General features: G+C 37.1%; 1 protein-coding gene across 1 annotated transcript in view; it reads left to right on the forward strand.

Moving 5' to 3' along the window:
• The window catches only part of ds (dachsous cadherin-related 1), a 428,813-nt gene that overhangs the window by 95,906 nt on the left and 320,739 nt on the right, over window positions 1–12,168 (forward strand). The gene's annotated exons all lie outside the window — the stretch shown is intronic.

Consider the following 12,168-nt stretch of genomic DNA (forward strand, 5'->3'; position numbering starts at 1 on the left):
AACTCAAATTGCTGGCTATTTATTGTTTTGAAAAATCTACGACATTTTAAGGTAGGTACCTAAATATTTTATTTGTTGACAGTACCCAAAAATTAAAAAAAAACGACGTAGTGATATGAGTGATGCAATCAAAACCGACCCTTAATCGATAAAAGCATTTAACGATTACGAGTCATAAGAAAATCATCAATTCTTAATATCTGAGGTGCCGATACAACCGGTTACCAATCAAGCTACACGTCTAGGAGTAGACAAAAGAGCGGCCATATACGAGTACAGTACGCGGCCGAAAGTGATGAACATCGGCCTTTAGAATGACATTTCAGGTTTATAGAACGGTTCCGCTGTCACTCATACCCATATGACGTTTTGTCGGCCTCAACGACCGAAACAGTGCTCTACAAATCTGCTATCACTGGCTTTTGGCCGCGTACTGTAGGTACTAGGTATAATCTATTTTTCCTTAACTGACTTGAAAGGTAAACAAGTAGGTTCTCGCTGAAATGCGTAAAAGGCGTACTATACGCGGCCCATAGAATCTGTTGTAAACAATTTCTAAACTGAATCGTCAGGTCTAAATCTAATGCTATCTTTTCCGCGAAAAAAACTGTGAAAGGGATAGCAATATATTTTGCTTGTGTACTCAGAAAAGCAGGCATTATTTAAATAATTTTAACGAATTATTGGAATGTCCTCCCAAAACCTTCGCGAGGAACATAAGTTCAATGTGTAGAGGTTATCCGAGAGTTTAATCTAAATAAAACTAATGGTAAAATAAATTATTCAATCAGAGAAATCAAATTATTTATAATTTACAATTTAGTGTCGGGAACAGTGTGCAAGTTTAATAAACCTATGTCTCACGATGACATTTATTATCTTGTAGGACCAGATGGTCTTATTCTTTGGCAACCTGGTGGACCTGACCGATTCTTCTCCCCTATTGAGGGATTCTGCTTTTTACCGGTTACCGGTCTAAGACCAGCTGGAGTCATTATTTTCTAATCGGCGTTAGACAAAAACTTATTTTCATAATGAATTCGGTATTCTTTTTCCTGTTTTGTTTACACCAGTGTTACTATGAAATCTTGTGGAGATATTCTAAATTAAAGATACACGCTTTACTCCTACTTTGCCTGATCTCATCTTTATATCAAACTTTGTACTTATGAATATGATATATGAATATAACAGTTCTAGAAAAAATTGGAGGTATAGTACGCGACAGGTTGAGATGGCAATCGGAGAGTGGACACCCCGCACACACGCACATCCTCCGCACTAACCCGGTGCGGGCGAGCGCGGGTGACGTGCGGGTGTGTGGAGCGTCCCCCCGCCTCATACCCCGATTGTTATCTCAACCTGTCGCGTACTATACGAAAGATTTCTTTATAAAAAGTTTTTCTATAATCATTTATAATAATAATAATTCTTTAAAAAGCGTAAGTATCTCGATCTGGCTCACGAGGTTTCCGACATGTGGCATGTGGAGTCCACTGAAATCATCCCAATCGTCATATCTGCGAATGGGTTGATCCCAGTCAGTCTCGCTCAACATCTGAGGCGACTGGGGTTCCGTGGCAGTTCGCTCGCAGCCAGGATGCAAAAAGCGGTCTTGCTGGACTCGGCTAGGATAGTCCGCCGATTTCTTCACCTGTCGCCCTGACCCCCAGCCGTTTGGTCTCCCCTGCCGGGGTGTAATCCTCCGCCCGGTACAAATATGTATGTATGTAATGTTTATGTAGGTTTATTTATTTTTATGTATGTAAGTATATTATAACTCTTTTGGCTTTTATATGTATCTATTTTGTACGCGGGCGTGAGAGCAGATAATATATAATTCTTACTTCATTTTTAAAGTACCTAACGTATACGTAGGTACCTACTAACAGAATGGTAAAGCAGTGGCCACATTATTGCCAGAGGCTATATTATTACCAGAGTTCAAGTTTTGCGGATTTCATAACTATGATGTTATTTTTTTTGATGTAACATATCATATATTTGATTGGTCTTGGTAGAGATACTTAAAACTCTGAACTCCGGTCTTTCGGTTTCTTGACCTAATAGATCTATCCCTGCATTTACACATTCGTCATGGCGGCGCAGTGCGCTACTCGCCCTTTCATCGCTCCTTATGTCGCTCATAATCCCGACACTGTGTAGTTGCAAGACGTGAACAGAGACGAAATGTGTGAACATAATATAGTTCTTGTCCTCGGCAAGCGCGGATCCAGCCCTCGAAAAGATTGTGGGCACAGCCACGGCCAAGTGCGAGTCGGAGTATGAATTTGCTTATGATCGATATAGTGCCATTCCTACATAAATGTATTATCCAGGTTCACATCTATGTGTATATTTAGGAGAGCTAGCCCGAATAATCAGTGCCATTGAGGCAAGCAAAAAAGATTTCACTCTGCAAAGTGCAAGAATATTAGCCATATTAAATGACTAATATTCCCCTTTCCTCTCCAATTAAGCATCAGGCTTGTGCTAGGAGTAGGTACGACAATAGTGCAACGGGCGGGGTTTGAACCGTCGACCTTTCGGTTTTCAGTCCACTCCTATACCGGTTGAGCTATTGAGGCTTTCTGCGAGAGCTACGCTGACCGGGAGTGTTGTTTTTTATTTTATTTTATTAAGGCATTGCATATAGATAACCAATAGGTATTATTAGCCTATTGACCTGAATAGAACATGAAAGTGTGACGTAACAAGTCTATTGAGGTTGTGGGCATGCCCATCGTGCCCACAACGCTGGATCCGCTCTTGGTCCTCGGTGAGCTCTGTATGAGGAATGTGTAAATACACCGTTATAATATAAGACCAATTCATCAAGTAAAGAATTAAAAACGGAGTAGACAGAAGTGTTAATAGTTTCTCTTGATAAAAAATGCACAAAAAACAAAAATGTCTGCCCGCTTGCCGTACTAATTTACATACTTAGAGCTGGTGTGGTAATAGAAGGGCTTGGGCGTCGGGAGGTTCAGATTTAATATTATGTCTGTTTGTTTGTTTCGAGGAAAGGATGAAACCTGTATCTTTGCCACAAGATAGGTATTTATATTTCTGAATCTACACCTAGAACTAGATTCTAGATCCAATAATAAAAACATGGTAAGCAAAGATTATAGGTAACATTAATGCAAAAGTGTATTTGTTTGTTGATTTGCTCTTTAATTACGTTGCAACGGAGCAACAGATTGAAGAGATTTTTTTCAGAGTGTGTGAGAGTTTCAACGTGATATTGCGGGCATCAGCAACTTAGTCTAAGGAAAAGGTGACTGACTGACTGACTGATCTATCAACTCACAGCTCAAACTACTGGACGGATCGTGCTGAAATTTGGCATGCAGATAGTTATTATGACGTAGGCATCCGCTAAGAAAGGATTTTTGAAAATTCAACCCCTAAGGAGGTGAATCAGGGTTTTAAAATTTGTGTAGTCCACGCGGACGAAGTCGCGACCATAAGCTAGTTATTAATAAAATTAAAATAGACCCATGACCGCAACACAATAAACTACCTCGTTTTTTTTTTAAAAAAAAAGCTTTTAGATGTTTTTAAATAGTATATTTCTCAGCATTTTATTTTAAACCGTATTCGGAAAGGAAAATGGCAAAGGAATATACTATGTTTGCCTTAAAAGGCATGCTATTCTCGCATCGCTCGACAATAAGTCGAACATATCGGAGGCATACCGGGTTGACACAGCTAAGCTCGACCGGTAGCTGATATTTGTACGACCATTCGCACCTTGAGGCTCTAATCGATTGTAATAGCGAGTACAAAAGTCGAAAAGGAAAGTTTCTAAGTAGTCAGTGTATTTTGTATGTGGAAAGGTAGAAGCATATTGTGGCTGATTCTGTTCTGCAGGGCGATTCGCTAACTCAGTGTCTAACGCTGACTAATAGCCACGGAGTTACTTTGACATTGGTTGGTTCTACATTGCAGCTTCATTGAGTGGTAATAAAACGTGTTTTCGTAGAAAACCTTCAATGGATTAAAGATAAATGTCAAATGAACTTGGTGGCTATCATTCAGTATTAGACACTGAGTTAGCGAATCACCCTGCTGGACAGTCTCTAAACTAAACTCAATAGACAGGTTTACACCTTATGCTATACATATTTCATAATACTCTGTGCAGAAAAAATAATACTAGATTTGGACCTGCCAGTTTAGTTTAGTTTACAGGTTGTATACAACATAAATTAGCAATACTGGGGCCGATTCTCTTCAAGTACACAATCTCTAAACTAAACTAAATTAACAGGTCTAAATCTAGTGCTATACTTTTCCGCAAGCAACATTATGAAAGGAACAGCAATAGATTTAGACGTGTCATTTTAGTTCAGTTTAGAGATTGTGTACCTACAACGGAATTAACCACATTGAATAAAAGAGGTTATAGTATTTTAACGTGCAAAGGCAATGTGTGGCAAAAGAGGGTGTTTTCAATGTTTTCTAGAATTTTTATAAATAAAGAATACTAGCGTGTTCTTAGCCTTCTTTTATATTCTTTTAACATTTTATAGTGCAAAGATTCGTTTAACAGTATATCAAGCAAGACGCCAAAAATTTCTTCCGGCATTTTTGGATTTGCTGGCAATTCGGATGAATATGAGTTTATATAATTAGGCACTTGTGTAGACACCTGTACACCATAGAGCTTTCCTATCGCCATGGGATACAAAGTGTTGTCTTAAGTAAACTTTATTTGGGCATGTCGATTTCTTTCTAATTGCATTTGGAATGTTTTTAATTGGTTTGAGAAAGTGGTAGTAGCTACGAGTCTAGATATATAAAAGGAAAAGGTGACTTGACTGACTGACTGACTGACTGATCTATCAACGCACTGCTGAAACTGATGAATGGATTGGGCTGAAATTTGGCATGCAGATAGCTATTATGACGTAGGCATCCACTAAGAAGGATTTTTTGAAAATTCAACCCCTAAGGGAGTAAAATAAGGGTTTGAAATTTAAGTAGTCCACGCGGACGAAGTCGCAAGCATAAGCTAGCATTAAATACAACAATACTTAATATCTCATTGTTATAAGTTCAGACTGAAATTAAAATGATTCTAAGTTCAAAATCCGTAGAATTATTAATCTACGAGTATTTACATACTTATAGCATTTATTTATTTATATGTTCTAAAAAATTAAAAAAATCTCTGTTTTATGACCATAAAGACTTAAGTTTAAATTAACATTAAAACGTGCGTTGTATGGGACAATCGGTTTAAGGTCTGAAACATATTTAAACAAACAAATTAATAAACTTTTATAATCAATACCCATATTATAAATGCGAAAGCATAGATTAAATTATTGGTTTCGCTAATGTTCGAAAGTGTGTTTGTTTGCTGATTTGTCATTCAATCGCGCCACAGCGAAGCAACAGATCGACGTGATTTTTGCATACATACCTATAGTTAAAGATCTGGATACTGACATAGGCTACTTTTTATTCCAGAAAATCAAAGATTTCCTACAGGATTTTTAAAAAACATAAATCCACGCGGATGGAATTGCGGGTATCAGCTAGTCTATGATGATATTTTTGATGATAACATGATATCCATAGTACTATTATATATTCTGTGCTTAAACATAGTAGAGCCTACCAATCCTGGTAATGTAAATGTAGCACAGTACGAGCAAATATAACTTGTTTAATATATTATCTTTGGTACGAGGCAGAAAGTAAAGTACATCGGCCTTTAGAATGCCATTTCGGCTTTGTAGAGCGTTGTCTCTGTCACTCGTACCTATAATATGACGTTTTGTCGGTCTCAACGACAGAGACAGTGCTCTACAAATCCGCTATCTCCTTCTAAAGGTCGATGTACATTACTTTCTGCCGCGTACTGTAGATCAATTATTGATTGTCTTCTTATCTAGGTATGAAATTTTCTTTAGTTCATTATTATTCCGTATGTGTCAGCGCCACAACATAAAAGTTATTATGTCGGCTTTCCCTTGATAACTCCATACTGGTGGAAACAAAGCCTTTTACCTGTTCAGTGTACACGTAGGTCGGTGATGAAGTGTTTTTGAGAAATCAAAAAATCATACCACGTATGGAAGGACGTCGCACGTACAAAATATACGAATCCACCACAAAAAAGGTATCAGGATGTCGTGTCGTTGTAGTAAAATGTTTTTATTATGAAAAACAAAGGTGGCGTATGGTCCAATTTGGAAGAGTTCTTCTTCTTCTTATTTTGTTTTGTGGCTTTCAGTAGTGCCAAATTTGGAAGCCTTATTGCAATTAATAATAATTTTGTTTTAATTTTTTTCTTTAATTAATTCCTGACAAAAAATGATAGCCATTAAAATTTGTTTGTAGAGGAAATTAACATTTTTCTTACAACGAAACGAAAGAGACAATATGTTTTAACAAGTAACGCAAATTACTGAACAACAGTTGCCAAAAACATGAAATCATGATATTTCTATGAAATATAATATGGTTCCAAGTCTAAAGTTATACCTAATCATTATCACAGATTAAATGAGTTGAGACATTTTTGTCAAAAGTACAATTTTTTGCAGTTTGCTTAAGTAGCGATTAGCATAGGTACTTAATATAATAGTTGGTCGAAAATGCTACCATACATACAGTGTATTAACAGTAGATTATTGACTATGGTCAATAAAATAAAATAAAAATAAAAATCTTTTTTTATTCGTATAAACTTTTACAAGTACTTACGAATAGTCGGACTACCACTGGTTCGGAATGCCTTTCCTACCGAGAAGAACCAGCAAGAAACTCGGCTGTTGCTCTTTTCAAATATTTGATATAGGTACAGGATTATGCCATGTATAAAATAGTATTTGCAGCAATGGTAAATTTGTTCTCGGTGTTTTTTTTGTTAAAGTTCGAATCCATTACTCACACAGCAATCATCATCATGATCAACCAATAGACCTCCACTGCTGCTCTGGACTGCTCCTACATATATAGGTCTCATGTATGAACTTCCACACGGTCTTGCGTCGCTCGAATCCAGCGGCTCACTGCGACTCGTTTGATGTCATCTGTCCACCTCTTCCAACGCTGCACATGCTAGTGCGAGATAGCCATTCTAGCACCTTCTATTGTTTCATACTAAGACAAAGACATCAAGTGTCCTCCTCGCTCACCGCTCCGCCTTCGCTTGTGTGACAGACCAGCCAGATAAAGCAGTTCTCAGTAGAGTCTATCTGTTGAATTTATCATACACGTTCATCTCGCGTCGTGTACTCCCCTGCCCTCGTCCGGGAGGAATGTGATGACTAGACATGTTGTCGAGCTTTCTCATAATAATGTAATTACATGCAATTATTTTATTACCATACCAGCTCATATTGTTTCATACTAAGTCAAAAAACACATCATTGTACTCATACTTTATATTATAACGTCACGTTAAGCGTTTATATATTGTACCAGCTTGTGCCCGCGACTTCTAATTCTGCAGTCTGCTAATTCTCATTTGGCCAGCGTGGTAGACTATGGTCAAACAGTTCTCATACTGAGACGAGACCTGTGCTCAGAAGTTATGATGATTTCTGGTTAGAAAATTTATTACGTTTAGATTTGACTCAACACCGACATAAAGGGTGTTTTACACTGAAGCATCAATATGCGACAATGCCGCTTGCTACATATGGAAAAAATGTTTTAAAAAATGGCATATTTAGATACTATTTTTATTTTATTTTCTAAAATGACTTTTTCTTTTTACAGGTAAGCGAAATACAATCTAGTTTGTATTACGATGAATGACAAATTATAGCAGCAACGGTGTCTCTGGTAAGCTCATAATCGAGCCCGAAAATAACGTCCATCTTTAAATAGGATGATGCTATGTCAAAAATAAACTATTTCTTAGGAATTACTAAATAGAGGGTCTTCCAATATATGTAAAATCCACACCCGCTGTTGTTTTAAGTTTGCTAACCATTTTAAAATATCGATTTTACTAAAAAAGTACGTCAAATTACGTAAAGTATTCATCTGTGTATGTCGTACAAGCTACCTCACTAAGCGAGCGTTTTGACATTTGATAAAAAGTCACTGATTTGACTAGGCTTCTATCAAAATGTGTGTAATGTGCGAATACGTTAATACAGAACTAAATAAAAGTAGACAAGGAAACGCAATAAAACTCTCATCAAGTCACTGTTATCTCGGGAACCTATAATGATTTACATTTAATGTTCCACATTCTTATTTTATTAATATGCTTAATACGCGCTTCTGTAGTTCGGAGCGATTTGCAATCGAAAACGATTAAGATACAGAATCATTAGGGTTGTCACCTTACTCAGAGAAATTTTTCTTCTAGGGTTTATTAGCAAAAATTGCATACGATTTGGAAACAAAATTTATTAATTACTAGCTGATGCCCGCGACTTAACAGCGTGGATTTAGCTTTTTTTTTAAATCTTTTGCATAGCTTTGATTTTTCAAGATGAAAAATTGTAAGTACCTGCAAACTTCTCCTGTACCAAACGTCAAGATTGATTGACACTTGAGAGTCATAATACAATAACAGACAGTCACTAACAATATGATATTAGTGTGGTTTTCAAGATATTTCTCTCAAAATATTTTCAATAGCTATAAAGTATAAACAATTTTAAAGTTATGGAAAGACTAGCTTATGTTCGCGACTTCGTCCGTGTAGACTACACAAATTTCAAACCCCTTAGGGGTACAATTTTCGAAAATTCTTTCTTAGCAGATGTCTAAATTAAGTATAATGGCTAAATCTGCATGCTAAATTTCAGCTTGATTCGTCCAAACTCCGAACATACCAACACACCAACACACTTTCGCATTTATAATATGGGTACTGATAAGCTGTGATAGCCTAGTGATTAGGACGTCCGCCTCCCAATCGGAGGTCGGGGGTTCGATCCTAGGCACGCACCTCTAACTTTCCGGAGTTATGTGCGTTTTAAGTAATTAAATATCACTTGCTTTAACGGTGAAGAAAAATATCGTGAGGTAACCTGCATGCCTGAGGGTTCTCCATAATGTTCTCAAAGGTGTGTGAAGTCTGCCAATCCGGCGGCCGGCGATGGGTTGATCATGATGATTATGATGAACATAATATAATATAATATTTTGCCAACCCTAAGTATAAATACCGATACGTTGCTTTTAGAAGCACATTAGTAGGTAAATAATAATATAATGTACTGGGCACGCAAAGTATCTTAAAACATTTGGAATACACGGAAAAATCATTACTATTATCTGTGTAGTAGAATATAAACTTGAATGAATTATATTCAGAACAAATATATCGCAAAATGTTGCCTTTGTAATTCGCCGTTTAATATTTAAGGCGAATCCTCATTGTAGGTACTCTATAAAAGTTTTATAAAACCAAAATTAATAAAATGGAACGTACATTAAACTGTAGGGGCTAACAACTTATAATTTATTGGGGTTTTGTTTTATTGGTTAAGGTGCATTAATTATTATTAGTAAACGCTTTATCTGTAGTCTGTACCACCACAAGAAGGAAAATAACAGTAAAGGAACAGACAATACAGGCAGAAGTAGGATAGAAAAGGCAGCATTATTGCTTATTAGCGATCTCTACCAAGCAACTTTAGAAATCCATACTAAGTAATATTATAAATGCGAATGTGTGTCTGTCTGTCTGTCTGTCTGCTAGGCTTTCACGGACCATCCGTTCAACCGATTTTAATGAAATTAGGGACAGAGATAGCTTGCATACCGGGAAAGGACATTGGCTACTTTTATCCCGGAAAACGAAAGAGTTCCCACGGGCTTTTTAAGATTTTTCCCCGCTGAGATTTTTCCCGAATCCTATCATTTGTATAGGATTATGTAACAGAGAGCGCTATACTGACTCCTTTCTGCGGATAGTGTATAGTCAATTTTGAGAAACATTAAAAGTTACGAGTCGATAAATCGTTTCGCCTTAATACACTTTGTACCTAAATAAAACGACGCCGCATTCGCATTTTACCGTAAGTATAATAATATGATTATCTTTTGTTAATTGTCAATTTAAAGATGCATAACGCTTCAGATGTATAAAAGACGGCCCCATATCTGTTTATGTGTCCCCCACACTGTGTACGTTGTAAATAAGTACACTTTATGTCCCGAACGCCGTGTTTTAAGTATCGTACATTTTTGTTGAAAGATCGAATTCACACTAACCTGTTTTGTTGGGGCATTGGTGACATTGTTGTTGGTGATATGGCTCAGCAGGTGATCATTTTTATTTTTTTACGTAGCACGCTCCAAACAAACGCACCTATAGTAAAATGGCATGCATTGACGCGTAATTAACGCTAACCCGCTGGACTGACGACTTTAAGAAGGTAGCGGGAAGTGGGTGGACGAGGAAGGCAGAGGATTGTGTGTGGTGACGCGCTCTTGGAAAGGCCTATGTCCAACAGTGGACGCAAAGAGACTGATGGATTGGATTGGATGGAAATTGATTCGCCTTAACACACTTTATACCCAAATAAAACGACGCCGCATTTGCATTATACCGTAAGTATATGATTATCCTGTTTTGTTGGGCATTGGTGACATTGTTGTTGGTGATATGGCTCAGCAGGTGATCATTTTTATTTTTAAGATGCGCTTACAGTACAAACAAGTATCTTGCGTAGTTCGTCTGGTGGGAGGCTTCGGCCGTGGCTATTTACCACCCTACCGGCAAAGCCGTGCCGCCAGGCGATTGGTAGATGCATCGGACGATTCGAAAGTACCTACTTGTGAAAGTTTACTCAAAGTCAAAGTCAAAGTCAAATGATTTATTCAAAATAGGTAATAAATTACTCTTATTGATTGTCTGGTATAGTGTTAGATTTGTAAGATAATATAGTGGTGATAATTATAACGCAAACTTAAAACTAAAGCTACCAGTAGTACTTGAATAGAAAATATTTATTACTGGATGATGCCCGCAACTTCATCCGCGTGGATTTAGGTTTTTAAAAATCCCGTGGGAACTCTTTGATTTTCCGGGATAAAAAGCCTACTACTGGTAAAGCTCTGTACCAAATTTCATCAAAATCGGTGAAACCCTTGAGCCGTGAAAAGCTAGCAGACAGACAGACAGACACACACACTTTCGCATTTATAATATTAAGTATGGATTATTATTTAGCGTTCCGGTAAGATGCCGTGTAGTATTTTGGCCAAATTTAGTACAGAGATAGCTTGCATGCTAGAGAAGAGGTTATTTTTTGTCCCGCGAACATATAAGTGTTCCCACCGAAGATGTCGTAACTCATAAGGTATCATCTATTTAGCATAGAGATAGCTTACATGTCGGAAACGAATATATTTACTTAGGGTCCTACTACTTTTTATCAAAACTTACTTTTTATAACAACCGAAACTTATGCGGATGAAATCGCAGGCATCATCTATTCTTGAATAAAAAGGGATAAAAGTATCATTGAATTATATACCTAATATTAAGTTAATATAACATTGACATTTTGAAAACATAATCCTATTTGAATACGTATCTAAAATGGAACACAATGGACGATCAATTTGATTATTCCTACTCACAATATTATATTCCCCTCAAAGTAAATGCGTCTCTCATCGAGTGAATAAACGATTGTGACATTTAGAATTCAGCATTTCAGTCGCTACACACCCGTACAGCCTCCTAAAATAATAGTCGTGACCTGCGCGACACTAGTAGAGACTAGCTTTTACTCGCCACTCTGACTGTGGGAATTTTACAAATAACTTATAGGTATAAAAGCGCAGTCAAATGATAAACCTCTTCCAGTTACCTAATCAGCCAATAATTAGACTGACTTTAAAATATCTAACATTTGCAAATTAAGGGATGATTTATGCCAACACGTGGCGTTGTATCACCGTGCCGTGCTGTGTACGGACGCCACACGGCGAAGCATCAACTTTATAGCATAACATAAACACGGTGAAACAAAAAGTAGTTTGAGCTGTGCGTTGATAGATCAGTCAGTCAGTCAGTCACCTTTTCGTTATATTTAGATAAATATTAGCACAGTTTTATATAAGTGTGGATATACTCGTAAAATATAGGCACAGAAATGACAGAATGTCTGTGTGCATAACATTTAAATTGTTATCGTAAACGAATGTTTTGACTAATGACTCCAGAGT

The sequence above is a fragment of the Maniola hyperantus genome, chromosome 8 (genome assembly GCF_902806685.2).
Source record: "Maniola hyperantus chromosome 8, iAphHyp1.2, whole genome shotgun sequence".
Lineage (NCBI taxonomy): Eukaryota > Metazoa > Arthropoda > Insecta > Lepidoptera > Nymphalidae > Maniola > Maniola hyperantus.